The sequence below is a fragment of the Salvelinus fontinalis genome, chromosome 16 (genome assembly GCF_029448725.1).
Source record: "Salvelinus fontinalis isolate EN_2023a chromosome 16, ASM2944872v1, whole genome shotgun sequence".
Taxonomy (NCBI): Eukaryota; Metazoa; Chordata; class Actinopteri; order Salmoniformes; family Salmonidae; genus Salvelinus; species Salvelinus fontinalis.
The window spans coordinates 7,951,550-7,964,800 of NC_074680.1; positions in this window are offsets into that span (position 1 = coordinate 7,951,550).

Here is a 13,251-nt window from a genome sequence, read left to right on the forward strand (position 1 = left end):
ATCTGATTTGCTTAATATAAGGAATTAGAAATGATTTATACTTTTGCTTTTACTTTTGATACTTGAGTATATTTTAGCAATTACAGTTACTTTGATACTTAAGTTTATTTAAAACCATTTTACTAGGTGACTTTCACTTTTACTTGAGTAACCTTCTATGAAGGTATCTTTACATTTCACTCAAGTATGACAATTGCGTACTTTTCCCACCACTGTACCTACCATTAACCCAAAATGATCTGCTCCAAATGTATTTTTCGATATCTGGCTAAGCTAGCCGATTAGCATCACCGATGCTAACGGTGTTAGCTAGCACAGAAGCCAAAATGTCACCTTTGTTACACCTGAAATGAAAGCATTACATTATTTTACTCAGTTTGAGCTGGTTGGCTGGTCTCAGTGACACATTACACGCCCCTTGTCGGACGCATACGTAAAAGCTATCTGAAAGCGTGTCTTTTGCCTCTGGGTAGTGTTACACTAAGCATGACTATATATTTCCATTGCACCAAACTACAGTATGACCGAAGATGCATTTGTATTCATACAAGGTCTCAAACCACTGCGCTGTGACTAAATGATCTCCCTCTCCATCTCCGACACACTCAGTGCAATAACCAGCCTCTTCACTGCAAAGAAAGTGTTTGGTTTTGAGGAGCACCTTCATGTGATTCATTTGTTGAAGAGAGTATCCTGCACTACGCTGATATTAAAGCAAGCTGGGATGTGAACATTCAGCTCACCTTGGTGAAGATTGCATGATATAATACATAACACAAGCACGCACGCACACGCTACAATATCGCAGGACCTGACACATACTGTAGCTACCGTCACAGTTATGCATGCATCTAAACTCAGTTGCACACACACACATACACACACCACCAGTGAAAGTCTTCGCAGAGCAGTGGTCTAGTTCAAGGACAATCTCTCGGGAATTTTGCACTTAGTGAGCACTGCATCTGCATTATTCAACAAGCCAGTCACAGAATATCAGAGAGGGCCAGACAGAGTGTTGCTACACCTTATACTCTCAGCAAACCAAACTGAACGCAGCAGCCACTGCAGCTCATACAGTCCACACAATACCGCTCATATGCCCTTACTTCACATGCTTCATACATAATGCACATCTTTTCCCCTGGTGGATAACATAGCGGTGAACAATTAGCTCAACTCATCATCCCGTGTGTGTGAATCAAAGGAGGGAGGAGTGAAAAGAGAGTGGTGGTAGCAGGTCTACAATACCAAGAAACAATCCTACTTATCCATTCAGTCTCTCTCCCTCTCTATTCAGTTTTTTTCCTAATGACTGCCCAGACACCGGCAATGGAGGGGATTGTAATACGACTAATAATAATGTCCTCTCCACCAGTCAGTCTTAGTAGGTGCCACACACACAAACCATGGTGCCAGCCACTCAGAGGGCCCGGGCTCAGGGCGTTTAAATTGACTTTAATTACAGTAGTTGGTTGGTGAACTGGAGCACACAGGCCTAATTGCTATGCTTGCTCTGCTATTCCCCCGTAAGCACGCCTCCTCAATGTGTAGACCTCCTCCTTCTTGCTCGTTCCATCAACACGCACACAAAGAGCCTATCATCAGAGAGGGGATAATGGAGCATAGTGGATAAGCTGGCTTCTCATTTAGAGTAAAGCTTCAGTACCGTGAATCGGTAGTTATAAGGGGTATGTTTGCAAAAGTAATGGTTTGTATTGTACATACCATCTTGGCTGCCCATGGTAGACAATGATGACAAGTCTCGTCTTTAGGATGGGGAGGGCTGGTGGGTGGAGGTTGATATGGGAGTTGCACACTCTGCTGCAGGTGGGTCACCACTTCCTCTCTGCTCACCTCATGTAAAAATAAAAGTCCCCAACAAGTTATTCCTTTTTTGTTGACATATGGCACACGTGCAGGACTTTCATTTTGACATGAGGTAAGCAGAGGGGAAGTGGGATAACAGACCCACGTTTGGAAAGTGTTTAATAATACGATCCGTTAGATATTTTGTTTCGAATTCTCCCCGTTACAATGACCAACCGTCCTGCCCAATGGCAGAGAGTAAGTTGAAATGGAATTGTATTTAACTTATGGTTTCCCACAGACTTTTTGTGCAATCCAATACAACTGAAAGCAACGCTACTGTATGTAAATATACCCGCGTTGCTAAAAGACTAAAATCTCCAGGAATTCAGCCAAAAATGTGTTTCATTTAGGAATTCAGTTCACCTGTAATTATTCCTATAAATAAAAAATATACATGTGATTGTGTCTTAATGTAATTAAGGTATGAAATTAGAGTATTAGAAAATATTATATTTTTGGGCTTAGTTGTGGACAATTTGCAGTGTACAAATAATTATAATTATGTTGCGGGCCAGACCATCCGCTCCGACAAAAATCGGCCTGCGGCTGAATCTACCCCTGAATAGCCCCCATTACATTACACATAAGAGTCAATGGACGAAGGAGTCTTCTGTACTGGGGACTTTAATATTAAAGGCCCCTACTCTCGATCTGAACATTAGGGTTAGTGTTCCCACACAGCCATATCTTCATGTTACAGCGCTTGTTTACAGAGACATAGGCAGCCACCTGTGCTAATTACACTGAACGCAGCATGTAAAGTGTTGGTCACGTGTTTCATGTGATAAAATAAAGAATCCACACAAAAAGCTTATTTCTCTCAAATTTAGTGCACAAATTTGTTTACATCCCTGTTAGTAAGCATTACTCCTTTGCCAAGATAATCCATCCAACAGACAAGCGTGGCATTTCAAGAAGCTGATTAAACAGCATGATTATTACACAGGTGCACCTTATGCTGGGGACAATAAAAGGCCACTTTAAAATGTGCAGTTTTGTCACACATCACAATGCCACAGACGTCTCATGTTTGAAGGCGCGTGCAATTGGCATGCTGCTGCCGGAATGCCCACCAGAGCTGTTGCCAGAGAATTCAATGTTAATTTCTCTACCATAAACCGCCTCGAATGTCATTTTAAAGAATTCGGCAGTACGTCCATACGGCCTCACAACCGCAGACCACGTGCAACAACGCCAGCCCAGGACCTCCACATCCGGCTTCTTTACCTGCGAGATTGTCTGAAGAGGGGTGCTGAGGAGTATTTTTGTCTGGAGAAAAACTCATTCTGATTGGCTGGGCCTGGCTACCCAGCGTGTGGACTTAACTGCCAAGTCTATGCCCTTCCAGGCCCACCCATAGCTGCACCCCTGCCCAGTCATTTGAAATCCATTAATTAGGTCCTAATTTATTTATTTCAATTGACTGATTTCCAAATACGAACTGTAACTCAGTAAAATCTTTGAAATTGTTGCATATTGCGTTTATATTTTGTTCATATTTTTGTTTATTATAGCTATCTAGCATGCTCTGTACACCTGTGTATAAGATAACTGGAGAGGAAGTGTAGTTCATCAACACAGTGTATGGACCTGTGCAAAATTGCAAGAGCAAGTGTATATTTTTTTATTTGGAAGCTTCTTTCTCTCTGACATTAAAGATAAGGGACCTGTCAGCATATGTTTCGAAAACCGTTTCGAAAGCAATGAATGACGTTTCTAAACGTTAAAACACAGTGTCAGATTTGTAGTTTACACAGAGCCAATTGTGGGTAAACGTAATGGCTGAAAACCCTACTGTGCATTCGGAAAGTAAACAGACCCCTTGACTTTATCCACATTTTGTTACGTTACAGCCTTATTCTAAAATGGATAAAGTCGTTTTTCCCCCCTCATCAAGCTACGCACAATACCCGATAATGACAAATCACAAACAGGTTTTTAGAAATGTTTGCTATTTTGTTTAAAAAAATAACTGAAATATCACATTTACATAAGTATTCAGACCCTTTACTTGTTGAAGCACCTTTGGCAGTGATTACAGTCTTGACTCTTCCTGGGTATGACGCTACAAGCTTGGCACACCTGTATTTGGGGAGTTTCTCCCATTCTTCTCTGCAGATCCCTCAAGCTCTGTCAGGTTGGATGGGGAGCGTTGCTGCACAGCTATTTTCAGGTCTCTCCAGAGATGCTCGATCGGGTTCAAGTCCGGGCTTTGGCTGGGCCACTCAAAGACTTGTCCCGAAGCCACTCCTGCGTTGTCTTGGCTGTGTGCTTAGGGTCGTTGTTCTGTCGTTGCCCAGATCTGTGCCTCAAAACAATCCTGTCTCAGAGCTCTACGAACAATTCCTTCTACCTCATGGCTTGGTTTTTGCTCTGACATGCACTGTCAGCTGTGGCACCATATATAGACAGGTGTGTAACTTTCCAAATAATGTCCAATCAATTACATTTACCACAGGTAGACTCCAATGAAGTTGTAGAAACATCTCAAGGATGATCAATGGAAACAGGATGCACCTGAGCTCAATTTCATGTCTCATAGGAAGGGTCTGAACTACTTATGAAAAAATATATTTCTGTTTTTTATTTTTAATAAGTTAGCAAAAAATCTAAAAAGCTGTTTTCACTTTGTCATTATGGGGTATTATGTGTAGATTGCGACGGATTTTTTTTCATTTAATCCATTTTAGAATAAGACAAAGGGTCTGAATAGTTTCCGAAGGCACTGTACATACAGAGAAGAAGGGTTTTCGAGAGCTAGCCCGACCCTAGTGCAGCTGTAATCAAGCGGGTCGGATCTGCTGGCTAGCACAAACTAAACTTTAAAGAATTCCAGCTCATAGTTGCCATAATGTTGGCTGAAATCTAAGATGAGGACTCCAAAGTAGGACTCCCGCCATGGGATTCTCCAGCCTATTTAAGGGCACTATTTATAAACTGGCAGCACTGGGGTGGACAAGAGGCACCACTGTCTAAAATGAACAATTCTCAATTAACCCATGATCAGTGTAACTTTCACAAGTAATGAATAAGAGGAAGATATACAAATCTTATCTGCATAAATCAATATATCAAGCGTCATAATCGCATTGGGAAATACGAGACAGCCAGGCTTAAATATATTTGGGCTATCATTTTCTTTCTCTGATTGGAAGGCCGAGGTGAAGGCCTAATAGCGCCATGCAGCAGTTGTTTGTTGGTTAAAAGTTTCAAATCAGTAGCCTAAAGGAAATACACGGAGCCTGGTCAAGTCCAAACATGCATTACTGTTTCAAATACATTTGTTTACAATGTACAACATTACCGTTAACTTGCATCTTGTCTTTGTCTGAGTTTCTCTCTCCAGGACAGAACTGAGTAGAGTGTTGGAGTTGCGAGCTGCAGGTAGGCTTTGGGTGCGTTCCAGGGGTGTACGCGCTTGATCGAACGTCCTTTTGACTGCACAGGTGCTGCTCTCAAAAAGTATTGCTAGTGATAAAACTATTATTCTCAGCATTTCTATATTTAATAATTAAGCTACATGTATACTTAAAATGGAAAACACAATTTAAAATGTATGCTTTGTTGTGGAAATATTCATGTTTAAAATACACGGAACAAAAATGTAAACGCAACATGCAACAATTTCAAAGATTTTACTGAGTTACAGTTCATAGAAGAAAATCAGTCAATTGAAATAAATAAATGAGGTCCTAATCTATATATTTCACATGATTGGGAATACAGATATGCATCTGGGGGTCACAAATACCTTAAGCGTGAACGCTGTCGTACACGTTGATCCAGACCATCCCAAACATGCTCAATGGGTGACATGTCTGGTGAGTATGCAGGCCATGGAAGAACTGGGACATTTTCAAATTACAGGAATTGTTTACAAATTCTTGCAACATGGGGCTGTGCATAATCATGCTGAAACATGAGGTGATGGCGGCGGATGAATGGCACGACAATAGGCCTCAGGATCTCATCATGGTGTCTCTGGGCATTCAAATTGCCATTGATAAAATGCAATTGTGTTTGTTGTCCGTAGTTTATGCCTGCCCATACCATAACCCCACCGCCACCATGGGGCACTCTATTCACAACGTTGACATGAGCAAACCGCTCACTCACACAACGCCATACACGCTGTCTGCCATCTGCCTGGTACACTTCAAACTGGGACTTACCCGTAAAGAACTCAAGTCTCCAGTGTGCCAGTGGACATTGAAGGTAAGTCGGTTACGACGCCGAACTGCAGTCAGTTCAAGAGCCTGGTGAGGACAACAAGCATGTTGATGAGCTTCACTGAGACGGTTTCTGGCAGTTTGTGCAGAAATTCTTTGGTTGTGCAAACTCACAGTTTCATCAGCTGTCCGGGTGGCTGGTCTCAGGCGATCTCACAAGAAGCCAAATGTGGAGGTCCTGGGCTCACGTAGTTACATGTAGTCTGCGGTTGTGAGGCCAATTGGATGTACTGCCAAATTCTCTAAAATGAAGTTGGAGGCGGCTTATGGTAGATAAATTATCTGGCAACAGCTCTGGCGGACATTTTCTGCATGCCAATTGCACGCTCCCTCAAAACTTGACACATCTGTAGCATTGTGTTGTGTCACAAAACTGCACATTTTAGAGTTGCCTTTTATTGTCCCCAGCACAAGGTGCACCTATGTACTGATCATGCTGTTTAATCAGCTTCTTGATATGCAACATCTGTCAGGTGGATGGATTACCTTGGCAAAGGAGAAACGCTCACTAACAGGGATGTAAACACATTTGTGCACTAAATTTGAAAGAAATAAGCTTTTTGTGCATAAGGACAATTTTGAGGATCTTTTATTTCAGCTCATGAAACATGGGACCAACACTTTCCATGTTGCGTTTATATTTTTGTTCAGTATAATTAGCACAGGCAGCTGCCTATGTATATTTGAAATGGAAAATAGAATTTAGAATTTATGCTTTGCGGTGGAAATACTCATGTTTATAACTTACTTGCCTACCTTTGGTATCTTCCAGGTATGGTGGGGCTATATAATCAGCTATCAGGCAGCTTCAGGTTCAGAATTAGATTAGGGTAGTGTGGCGGCGGCTCGCCCACAGGCCAGTTTAAAGCTCAGGTGAGGTAACCTTTCTGGGCGTTTAGTACTGCAGGGTTTTGCAGGGTTATTTGTAGTTAAGATTTAAAGCAGCAATCAACTTAAGCTTTGCTTTTTGAAGCATCAACATAACCTTTCTGTACAAAGTTCCTGCAAGATTTTGGTTATTTTGTTCTTTGAGCCCTACAAGGAAATAAGTAACCCTGGTTGCACAACTTTCTCCGTCCACTCCACTAACACCTCCTTGTTGCCAATACCTTTTAAGGCCTCTTTCCTACACCATCCCCATGAATTTTCTTCACAGGAGTTTTGTACTTCTTGTACTTAGATTTTTGGCTGGTTTCTGCTCATTCATCACTACACGAATCAACTTGTTTACTCTGCTGTGTTCGCATGTTAAAACAACCCTACTGCCCTTTCTCCTATCCTCACTTATCCTGCCACATCTTCACCCACTATTTCATCTGAATGTAACACCCAGACGTTAAGCATTTCTTTTTTTCTTTTTTTCTTTTCACCTTTATTTAACCAGGTAGGCCAGCTGAGAACAAGTTCTCATTTACAACTGCAACCTGGCCAAGATAAAGCAAAGCAGGGCGACAGAAACAACAACACAGAGTTACACATAAACAAAAGTACAGTCAATAACACAATAGAAAAGAAAAATAGAAAAATCTATGTACAGTGTGTGCAAATGTAGAAGAGTAGGGAGGTAGGTAAGAAATAGACCATAGAGGCGAAATCATTACAATTTAGCATTAATACTGGAGTGATAGATGTGTAGATGATGATGTGCAAGTAGAGATACTGGGGTGCAAAAGAGCAAGAGGGTAAGTAATAATATGGGGATGAGGTAGTTGGGTGTGCTATTTACAGATGGGCTGTGTACAGGTACAGTGCTTAAGTTAGGGAGGGAGATATAAGACTCCAGCTTCAGTGATTTTTCCAATTCGTTCCAGTCATTGGCAGCAGAGAACTGGAAGGAAAGGCGGCCAAAGTAAGTGTTGGCTTTGGGGATGACCAGTGCAATATACCTGCTGGAGCACGTGCTACGGGTGGGTGTTGCTATGGTGACCAATGAGCTGAGATAAGGTGGGGCTTAACCTAGCAAAGACTTATAGATGACCTTGAGCCAGTGGGTTTGGCGATGGATATGTAGTGAGGGCCAGCCAACGAGAGCATACAGGTTGCAGTGGTGGGTAGTATATGGGGCTTTGGTGACAAAACGAATGGCACTGTGATAGACTACATCCAGTTTGCTGAGTAGAGGGTTGGGGGCTATTTTGTAAATGACATCGCCGAAGTCAAGGATCGGTAGGATAGTCAGTTTTACCAGGGTATGTTTGGCAGCTTGAGTGAAGGAGGCTTTGTTGCACAATAGGAAGCCAATTCTATATTTAATTTTGTATTGGAGATGCTTAATGTGAGTCTGGAAGGAGAGTTTATAGTCTAACCAGACACCTAGGTATTTGTAGTTGTCCACGTATTCTAGGTCAGAACCGTCCAGGGTAGTGATGCTAGTCGGGCGGGAGGGTGTGGGCAGCAATCGGTTGAAGAGCATGCACTTAGTTTTACTTGCATTTAAAAGCATTTGGAGGCCACAATGGAGTGTTGTATGGCATTGAAGCTCGTTTGGAGGTTTGTTAGCACAGTGTCCAAAGAAGGGCCAGATGTATACAGAATGGTGTCGTTTGCGTAGAGGTGGATCAGAGAATCACCAGCAGCAAGAGCGACATCATTGATATATACAGAGAAAAGAGTCGGCCCGAGATTTGAACCCTGTGGCACCCCCATAGAGAGTGCCAGAGGTCCGGACAACAGGCCCTCCGATTTGACACACTGAACTCTATCTAAGAAGTAGTTGGTGAACCAGGCGAGGCAGTCATTTGAGAAGTCAAGGCTATTGAGTCTGCCGATAAGAATGCGGTGATTGACAGAGTCGAAAACCTTGGCCAGGTCGATGAAGACGGCTGCACAGTAATGATCTGTTTGTTAACTTGGCTTTCAAAGATTTTAGAAAGGCAGGGCAGGATGGATATAGATCTATAACAGTATGGATCTAGTGTCTCCCCCTTTGAAGATGGGGATGACCGCGGCAGCTCTCCAATCTTTGGGGATCTCAGACGATACAAAAGAGAGGTTGAATAGGCTAGTAATAGTGGTTGCAAAAATTTTGGCTGATAATATTAGAAAGAGAGGTTCCAGATTGTCTAGCCCAGCTGATTTGTAGGGATCCAGATTTTGCAGCTCTTTCAGAACATCAGCTGTCTGGATTTGGGTGAAGAAGAAGTGGGGGGGTGACACAGTGTTTCCTATCCACAAGTGCAGTGGGCAGCTGGGAGGAGGTGCTCTTATTCTCCATGGACTTTACAGTGTACCAAAACCTTTTGGAATTAGTGCTACAGGAAGCAAATTTCTGTTTGAAAAAGCTAGCCTTAGCTTTCCTAACTGACTGAGTATATTGGTTCCTAACTTCCCTGAAAAGTTGCATATCGCGGGGGCTATTTGATACTAATGCCAAATGCCACAGGATGTTTTTATGCTGGTCAAGGGCAGTCAAGTCTGGGGTGAACCAAGGGCTATATCTGTTCTTAGTTCTACATTTTTTGAATGGGGCATGCTTATTTAAGATGGAGAGGAAAGCACTTTTGAAGAGCAACCAGGCATCCTCTACTGACGGGATGAGGTCAATATCCTTCCAGGATACCCGGGCCAGGTCGATTAGAAAGGCCTGCTCGCTGAAGTGTTTTAGGGAGCGTTTGACAGTGATGAGGGGTGGTCGTTTGACCGCAGAACCATTACGGATGCAGGCAATGAGGCAGTGATTGCTGAGATCCTGGTTGAAGACAGCAGAGGTGTATTTAGAGGGCAAGTTGGTCAGGATGATATCTAAGAGGGTGGCCATGGTTATGGATTTAGGGTTGTACCTAGTAGGTTCCTTGATAATTTGTGTGAGATTGAGGGCATCTAGTTAAGATTGTAGGCTGGCCGGGGTGTTAAGCATGCCCCAGTTTAGGTCACCTAACAGTACAAACTCTGAAGATAGATGGGGGGTGATCGATTCACATATGGTGTCCAGGGCACAGCTGGGGGCTGAAGGGGGTCTACAACAAGCTGCAACGGTGAGAGACTTGTTTCTGTAAAGGTGGATTTTTAAAAGTAGAAGCTCGAATTTTTGGGGCACAGACCTGGATAATATGACAGAACTCTGCAGGCTATCTCTGCAGTAGATTGCAACTCCGCCCCCTTTGGCAGTTCTATCTTGTCAGAAAATTTTATAGTTAGGGATGGAAATTTCAGGATTTGGTGGCCTTCCTAAGCCAGGATTCAGACACGGCTAGGACATCCGGGTTGGCGGAGTGTGCTAAAGCAGTGAATAAAACCAACTTCGGGAGGAGGCTTCTAATGTTATTAACATGCATGAAACCAAGGCTTTTACGGTTACAAAAGTCAACAAATGAGAGCACCAGGGGAATGGGAGTGATGCTGGGAGCTGCAGGGCCCGGGTTGACCTCTACATCACCAGAGGAACAGAGGAGGAGTAGGATAAGAGTACAGCTAAAGGAAGGCTAAAAGAACTGGTCGTCTGGTGCGTTCGGAACAGAGAGTAAAAGGAGCAGATTTCTGGGTGCGGAAGAATAGAATTAAGGCATAATGTACAGACTGGTATGGTAGGATGTGAGTGCAGTGGAGGTAAGCCTAGGCATTGAGTGACGATGAGAGATGTTTTGTCTCTATAGGCAGCATTTAAACCAGGTGAGGTCACCGCATGTGTGGGGGTTGGAACAAAAGGGCTAGCTAAGGCATATTGAGGAGGGCTGGAGGCTCTACAGTGAAATAAGACAAAAATCACTAACCAAAACAGCAGTAGACAAGGCATATTGACATTAGGGAGAGGCATGTGTAGCCGAGTGATCATAGGATCCAGTGAGTAGCTTGGCAAGCTGGAGGCACGACGATTCAGACAGCTAGCGGGCCGGGGCTAGCAGGCTAGCAGATGTTCCTCAGGGGGACGTCGCAACGGAAGAGCCTGTTGAAACCCCCTCGGACGGTTATGTTGGCAGACCAGTCGTGATGGATTGGCAGGGCTCCGTGTCGGCAGCAAAGGTTCCAGGCCAATTGGCAAAAGAGGTATTGAAGCCCAGGAATTGTCTGATTGATCTCTTCGGCTAGCCGGGAGATTGGCCTAGCTCCAGGCTAATTGGTGCTTGCTTCTGGACAGAGACATTAGCCAGGAGTAGCCACTCGGATAGCAGCTAGCTAGCTGCGATGATCAGAGCATGCGCTAGGAATCCGGAGATGTGGTAGAGAAAAAGCAGTTCGATATGCTCTGGGTTGATATCGCACTGTGCCGACTGACAGGAATTGACAAGGCTGAGGCTGACAGATGTCCTAGTTAACGGTGATGACCGCTAGCAGTGGCTAACTGACTACTAGCTAGTAGCTAGTTAGCTGGCTAGCTTCTGAAGGGGGTTCCGGTTCTAAAGTATAAAAAATAGCAGACCACATTGGGTGAGACGGGTTGCAGGAGAGTATGTTCAGTCCATAGATGGAAATTGAGCTTAAAAATATTTTAAGAAATATATGAAATATATCCGAAGAAAAACGGTATATACACAGGACAAGACAAACAAAACAAACATCCGACTGCTATGCCATCTTGGAAAAAACATTTGAAACAACAGTCCACAAAATAATGCTCTTTTTACACTACATCAACATTACAGTACATTTATACATTATTTTATGTAAATTACAATATAATTTCTTGAATTATAGTCTGAGGTGGAATTGGGAATGGAATGCATGGGGACAGAGTTCCTAACATGAAAATCTCAGGGGAAGCATTTTCACTTGTATATATTTTCTTTATTATTGCGACAGTGTTAAGCTCTTCTCAATGTAATTGTCCCAATTACACCCCTTATTGCAGTAACCCTAGCTCACACATAGCCCATTTACACACTGGGCCTACTGCCAACATTATATAAGTATCCACAGATTCAAGATATGGTCAAGATACGAGGCCTCCCACTACTTTATAGGTCTATCTCTATCAGTCATCATACACTGAAACTAAACTACAGTAGGCCTGCCCTACACCTAACCCCACCCACAGGAAAACCGTAGGTACATTGAGTTGGGCAGGTTTTAATCATATCTATCTTCAGTAAATCTCCACCAGGATTTTCAGGTTGTTAATTGGAACTCAGGGCATGAATAGTGCAAGAGACTTTGGCTTATGTGCTATGTAAACAACGCACTAAAGCAGCATTTCCCAAACTCGGTCCTTGGGCCCGCCCTTGGTGCACGTTTTGTTTTTTGCCCTAGCACTACACAACTGATTCAAATAATCAAAGCTGGATGATGAGTTGGTTATTTGAATCAGCTGTGTAGTGAAATGTGAACTGTGGGGGCCAGGACCGAGTTTGGGAAACCCTGCCTAAAGGACTGCGCCTTTGCCCTCGTTTCTTGTAAAATCAAGTCACTGTCTTTTCACAATGGTCCTAGCATTAAAACATGATCTCTTGTTATGCCTCACAGACCACTAAAGCCACTTCTGTAATCCTACTCCCACACATGAATCCATCATGCAGCTACTGAATATAACCTATAATCAGTACTCAGCCTTTGCTTTGGCCTCGGTTTCTCCGCGACTCTCACACCATGCTACAGTATATCGCCTGTTTAGCAGTTTCTTAAAAATGACAAATGTTTTCAAGGGAAAAAAAAATAATACAATATAGAGGCGTTTGGGTTCATGTTTTTCCCACTTTATTTTGATCTTCCCTTTTGCCTTTTCACTTGACAGACACTCCCAACTGACATCAGGCTTCACGCAGAGCCAGGAGGCAAGAGGAGAGAAGCCAGCCAGCCAGCCAGCCAGCCTCCAGACAGTGTGAGACAGTCTGCCCAGTCATTATGAGCAATAAATAGCAGGACTAGGCGGCAGTCAACCGTGAAGAGGAAAAGAGTCAAAATAAAGCACGATGGATGCAGTCTGAGAGCAACATCATCTCCATTATTTCCCTTATTCATTATTCTCACAAACCTTTCAGACTTTATTTCTGTTGTTGTTGAAACACCAACAAAAAGGCATTCAAGGAAAGCTAATTCCAACAGGAGCAAAGATCGTGATTGACTGAAAAGATGCTCTTAATATTCCATGCATCGTCTCTTTTTCTCTCTCTCGCTCTCTCTGCCTCCCTCCATCTCTCTCTTTTTGTCAATTTGGACAGGTCATCGGAGACTGATTGCCATGACTAAGATCCCAATTAGGCTGACTGCTGCTGGTGGC